Raw genomic sequence first — 7,049 nt, 5'->3', positions numbered from 1 at the left:
CGTTGATATGTAACTTTGACCATCTCATCAATTTTCATTTATCATCTTATGAACATTATGTCTTGGGCCAAGCACTTACCAAATGTACTTTGCAGCAAATGTCTCTGGATAACATATGCCTAAATAACTTTTCAAAGCCTAAGGGGGGTGGCAGCCAATTCAAATCTTCATTGTTTGCTCATTCATACCAAGCAGCTCAGCATAACTAGAATATACGAAACATTCTGGGTCACAAAATGCTAACATAGCTAATCAATTTTTAAAAATCTTATTCTCCAGGATTGCATATGCTTGCTTATTCCAACTGTGTAGAGTAGAACTATCTTAAAAAAAAAGATAGTGTGTATAAGGACATAATACCCAATAAGAGTTGCGCTTTAGTAGTTATCATAAACATAAGCTTAGCAAATTAACCACAAAGTAATGATTAAAACATTACTTTGGTCAAATTAACCAGTAGACATCACCTCGAAAAAAAGATATTAAGAGCAGCCAAAGCAGCGTCCCAGAAGAAATAACTACCATAGACTACTGCAGAACACAACAATCTGCTTTACCAAATCATCTTCAGCCAAATGTAAATAGAGTTCACTAGCCCAGAACAGCCAATTACTATTGGAACACATCCCGCCTAACGTTAATACTGAACAGGATAAGTGACCTACTTGACTGAGTGTGGCATCAAGCAGCCCCAGCAAAACTGGAGTTAATGAGAATCAAGGAAAAACTGCAGAATTCATCATAAAAATATCAGCTTAGGTTTAGCCGATCTGATACTATTCTGGTATCTGTTTGTTCCCCAAAATTGATGCCTTCTCCAGATTAATTATTCCTCTATATTCCTTGTTGATTCCCATATTTCACATGATATAATTATAGATTTTATAGTACAGATGGAGAAGACATTCAACTCATCATGTTTATACCAACGCCTGAAAGAGCTGGCAAGCTAGTTCCATTCTCCAGGCCTAACTCAAATACACATCCAGCTCTCTTGAAACATGTTATGGAATCTGCCTCCACCATTCTCCCAGGCAGCGCATCCAAATCTTTAAATAAAGAAGGTTCTCATCTCACTCCACACCTTCTTGCTAACAGGCTTGAAATTGTGAGCCCTAGTTACTGATAGACCAACTGGTAAACAGGAAATCCCTCTTTACCATGTCAAAATTGTTCACGGTTTTGATCACCTCAATAAGGTCACCTCTTAACCTTCTCGGCTCCAAAGATAAGCCCAATTTCTCTAACTTTTCCTTGAATGTAAAATCCCTTATTCCTGGTATCATTTTATATATCTCCTTTGAACGCTCTAAGGATTTAACATCCTTCCTCAAATAAGAACTTAAGGAATAGGAGCACGAGGCAGCCATCTGACCACTCAAGCTTGCTCTGCTGTTCAATATGGCTGATCTTTTCGTGGACTCAGCTCCACTCACACGCTCACCATAACCCTTAATTCCTTTACTCTTCAAAAATCATCTTTGCCTTAAAAACATTCAACAAGATAGCCTCAACTGCTTCACTGTGCAGGGAATTCCACACATTCACAACCTTTGGGTGAAGATGATCCTCTTCAACTCAGTCCTAAATCTGCTCCCCCTTATACTGAGGCTATGTCTCCTAGTTCTAGTTTCATCCGCTAGTGGAATCAACCCTCCTATCTTATCTATTCCCTTCGTAATTTTTCTATAAGATCCCCTCTCATTCTTCTAAATTCCAATAAGTATAGCCCCAGTTTCCTCAATCTCTCCTTATAAGCAAACCCTCTCAACTCCAAAATCAATCTAGTAAACGTCCTCTGCAGTACCAGTACATTTTTTCTCAAGGAGACTAAAACTGTATACAGTACTCCAGGATATGGCCTCATCAGCTCCATATACAGCTGCAGGTGGCTAGACTACAACACTCCAAATGTGATCTGACCAAAGATTGTTGAGGTGTAGCATCACATCCCTGCTTTTATACTCTGCCCCTACTTACAAACTTAATGATCATATAAACCTACTCAATAACTGTTTCAACATCCTGTGCACTTTCAGAGAATCATATGTGTGAACCCTGAGGTAACTCTTCCTCTACTCCCCTCATATTTGCTTCATTGAGCCTATATGGTCTCTCCATGTTTCTTCTACCAAAATGCATTCACTTTTATTTGTCTGTACTGAAATCCATCTGCCACACGTCTGTCCATTTGGCGAACTTGTCAATGTTTGAAAGGTCCTCACATTCACTATTCTCCCTAGCTTAATATCATTTGCAAAGTTCAAGATTTTGCCGTCAATACTTATCTCCAAATCATTTATATAAATCAGAAAAGCAAGGGTCCCAACACTGATCCCTATGAAACACCACTTTTGATTGTTTCCAAACTGAGAAATGTCCGTCTATACCAACAGTTTGTTTCCTATCTTCTAGCCAACCTCTAATCCATGCTGCCAAGAACCCATTAATTCCAAACATTTCTAATTTGCAAACCAACCTGCCATATGCCACACATCAAATGCTTTCTGTAAGTCCAAATATACAAATATACAAGTGTCATCTCACCATAGAACGCAAATCTGTCAGACATGAGCTTCTCTTGACAAACCCATTTGACTAACTAGTATTTACTTTTTTCCCCCCCTCTAAGTGCTGCTTCTTGAATCTTTGCTACTTGACACTCATGATCCTTGTGAATGTTATTACTGGTCAAATTAAATCCCAAACAAGAATTTGGCTTGATAGATCAAATTTTGATTTGTTTTCTTTTTAACAAAGTGGTCTCTTGCTGAAACATAAGCATGCAGTGCTGCAGATAACAAAAAAAATGAAGTTAAAGTCGAATAAATCAAAACAATTTGTAAGACAAAGATTTTTAAATACACAGTAAAAATATAATCCCAAAACACTCCTTGTTGTGACAGGAAGGCAGACAGCTGAATCAAATCAGCACACCTCTATTTGTAGCACAATCAATTTAAAACCTTCAAAAGGCCCTTACAGCTGACATCAATGGTTCTGAAACAGACTCTTCTGAACTATTCCCTGACTGCAAATATTTTATTCTCAAAACCAATTTGCAGCATAAGCAAAAATGTTAACAATTTACTAACAATACAGTACCTTTAAATTATACAAAGCAATCTAACCAATGTCTATGTTGAAACACAATAATCTTTGTTTTCAGCAAATCGACTAAAAAGACAATATCCACTCAAAAGACAAACACAGTTTAGCAATAAGTAAAATAATTTTTTTTAAAGAAACTGGCTAGATTAGTTAGGTAGCTTTCACAATGCAGATGATTATATCTTAATTGATCTTCTGAAGTCTTGTTCCTTCAAAGTAAAGTCGGTCATTCTGATAACTTAGTTTCTCTGAACGTCCATTAGCAGATAACGGGAAGTTAAGCAGGGAGCTTACAAATCATGCTGTAGCATCAACAGTCAAACTTCTCCTTTCAGAAACCAACCTAAATTACAGTGCAAGACTCTGGCCTCTTCCAGTCAGGCTAACCACATCCTCACAAGGTCCAAGTTACTATTCAACATCTGCTAGAATTTTGAGCTGGAACCAATTCCCAGGTACTGTTCTCGCTAATAGAATGTAGACAGTACAGCACAAGGAACAGGCCCTTCAACCCACCATGTCTGTGCCGACCATGATGCCATTCTCAACCAACCCAATCTGTAATAGTCAACTGTTTAAAGAGTTGCTCTCCCAATGATCAAAATCTTCCACAGATGCTTTACCACGAACCAACTAACTTCCAGGCCTGACCTCTCAAACAAACCTTGCTGGTCTTTGTTTATTTTCCCTTAAAAAAACACAAGCTGCTGCCCACAGTCCAAAAGGTCTTAAAAGGTTATTTTAAGCTCTCAGTTCACAGCTCCCAATGAAAACTAAGAGAAGAAAAAGCTAAAAATAATGAAAAACCAACTCTTTGTCCCAAAGTCTCAAATGTCTTGACAGGATCAAATCACTTATGACTTCAGCAAGTTAAGTTTTTTTTGACAAACAGGACACGTGCAATTTGATTGATAAAAATGTTCGAGTCTTGCTATAGGATACAAGTTCCCTTGTGGTATCACTTTGCTTTTATAAAAATTAATGCAGAGACTTTGTGACCAGCCAGTCTTGGCATTATCACAATAGGCAAACACCATCAAGGACTTCATCTCTCTCCTCACCAGACTAAATTTCTCTGGACTGGCATTATGAAGATGTCATTTAAAAGATTATGCTGATGTTAGGGATGCATTATGAATAGCCAAAACTGCTTTTCCTGACTTATTACCTCAAATTCATTTATAAATCTATAATAGCCTTCATAAGTCAACCTGATGGTTTTCTGGAAGCTAAGTTATAGTCATAAAGTCATACAGCACAGAGGAATCCCTTTAGCCCATGGTATGTGTACTGACCTATCTATATTAATTCCACTTTATAAACTTGCTGCACAGCCTTGAATGTTCTGACTCTACAAGTGCTCATCCAAATAAGTATTAAAAGATGTGAGGTTTCCTGCCCCTACCACTCTCCCAGGCAGTGCATTTCAAATGAGAAAAATAAATGCTGGAAATCACAACAGAATCTGTGGAGAGAGAGCAAACTAATATTTCGAATCTAAGATGACTCTTCATCAGAGCTGACATGAAGTATGGAGGGGCCAGTACTTATGCAATAGTTGGGGGTGTGGAGTGCTTGGAGAGAGAAAGCGTGTTGATAGTGCAGATTAAGTGATCAGAATGTGAGAATGGCAGAAAATGGTGTGTCTAACTAAAAACTGGAAATAACAGGTGGTCCCACTGGAATGGGGGAGGGGAGTCAGAGTCAGAGTTGTACAGCATGGAAACAGACCCTTTGGTCCAATCCATAAATGCCAACCAGATGTGCTAAATAAATCTAGTCCCATCTGTCATTTGGCCCATATCTTTCTAAACACTTCCTCTTCATATACCCATCCAGATTCCTTTTAAAAATTGTAACTGTGCCAGTCTCCACTACTTCCTCTGGCAGCTCAGTGCATACACACACCACCCATTGCATGAAAAGGTTGCCCCTAAGTTCCCTTTTAAATCTTTCCCCTCTCACTTTAAACCGATGTCCTCTAATTTTGGATTACACCACTCTGGGGAATAGATCTAATCTATTTATCATATCCATGCCCCTCATGACTTTATAAACCTCTATATGGTCACCGCTCAGCCTCCAACACTCCAGGCAAAACAGCCCCAGCCTATTCAGCCTCTCCATATAGCTCAAAGAGGGCACATGGTAACAGAGAATGCAACAAGTAAAGCTAAAAGGGTAGGAATGGAAATGAGTTTACAATCTGAAGTTGTTGAACTCAATATTAAGTCCAGATGGTTGTAAAGTGCCTAGTCTGAAGATGAAATGTTGTTCCTTCAGTTTGCACTGTGATTCACTGGAGCATTGCAGCATGCTGAGAGCAGGATGAGCGGGTGTGCGACCAGGATACCGTGTTAAAATGACTGGCTGCAGGAAAGTCAGGGTTAAGCTTGCACATGGACCAGAGGTGTTCTGAAAAGCAGTTACCCAGTGCGAGTTTGGTTTTGCCAATGTTGAGCAGGCTCTATTACTGCAAATGCAATAGGTTAGATTGGAGGAGGTACAAATAAAATGCTACTTCACCTGGAAAGACTTGTTAGGCCTTGGGATGGTGAGTGGGGAAGGTGTGAAAGGACACTTTCTGCAGTTACTTGGGAAGATGCTTTGGTTGGGGGAGTGTGGGGAATTAATTCCCAATAAAATGCAGAAGGGGGAGCGAGGGGAAGTGGTATTTGAATGTGTAGGTTGGTGAGATTAAAACTGAGGACAAGGGAAACTCCATCACACTAATGTGTGTGATGAGATGAGGCAAGATGCGGTTAAGGGCCCTATCAACCACTTGGGGTGGGAAAGCACGTTATGGAAAAAAGTGCCTTCCAGATTCCCACTGCTTGGGTGAAAACATCTTTCCTCAAATAAATCTAAACCTCCTGCCCTTAAATTATATCCTGTCTTTACTGAACCTGTTCATGTCCCTCAATTTTACAAACTTAGGAACTAAGGTCAAGAGTAGGCCATTCAGCTCAAGTCTGTTTCAGTTTTCAGTCAGATCATGGCTCATCTGTGGCCTAACTCCATCTATCTCCCTTCAGAGCATATCTGTTAATATCGTTGCTTCAAAAAAAAATTTCAGATATAAAACTAACAACAGATTTAGCATCAATTGCTATTTATGGAAGAGAGTTTGAAACAGCCACCACCTTTTGTGTGTAGATATGTTTCCTAACATCTCTCCTGAATAGTCTAACCCTAATTCGCAGACTGTGTCCTCTAGTTCTAGAATTTCTAACCAATGGAAATACTTTATCTTTACCTATCCTGTCTTTCCTTGTTAATATTTTGAAGACTTTGATTAGATCACCTCTTAACCTTCTAAGTTCTAGTCAAAATAGGGTTAATGTCTCCTCATAACTAAAGTTCTTTGGTTCAGGTATCATTCCTGTAAACCGATGATATACTTCCTTCAAGACTAAAATATCTTTCCTATGGTGTGATGCCCATTCTAATCACAGCGCTCCAAGTCGGGTAAAACCAGGGTTCTGTACAGCTGCAGCATAACTTTGCTTTGCTGTATTCCAGACCCCTGATTATAAAGCTGCCTTGATTATCTTCTGCACCTATTTGTGACATTTTAAGGATCTGAACCCAAGCTTCCTTGGATGTTAACTGTATTCATCTACATACCCTGAAAAGTACCCTGATCCATTTTTCCCTCAGCCCAGCTGGATAACCTGACATTTGCATACGTTGAACTCCATTAGCCACAGCTTTTCAGATCTGTTAATATCCTCTTGCAATTTTATGCAATCATCTATGCAGCAAGTTCCTTCTTCAACCTTCTTTACTCTAAAAAATACGATCAGAGCCTGTTCAGTCTTCCTTCATATTGAAAATGTTCCATCACAGAGAACATTCTGTGAATTCTTTCTGCACCCCCTCCAGTGCAAGCACATTTTCCCTTGTGTAACAAACTGAACTGCACAAAATACTTCAGC

This window comes from Chiloscyllium plagiosum, chromosome 3, assembly GCF_004010195.1.
Source record: "Chiloscyllium plagiosum isolate BGI_BamShark_2017 chromosome 3, ASM401019v2, whole genome shotgun sequence".
Classification (NCBI taxonomy): Eukaryota; Metazoa; Chordata; class Chondrichthyes; order Orectolobiformes; family Hemiscylliidae; genus Chiloscyllium; species Chiloscyllium plagiosum.
This window is presented reverse-complemented; position numbering follows the sequence as displayed.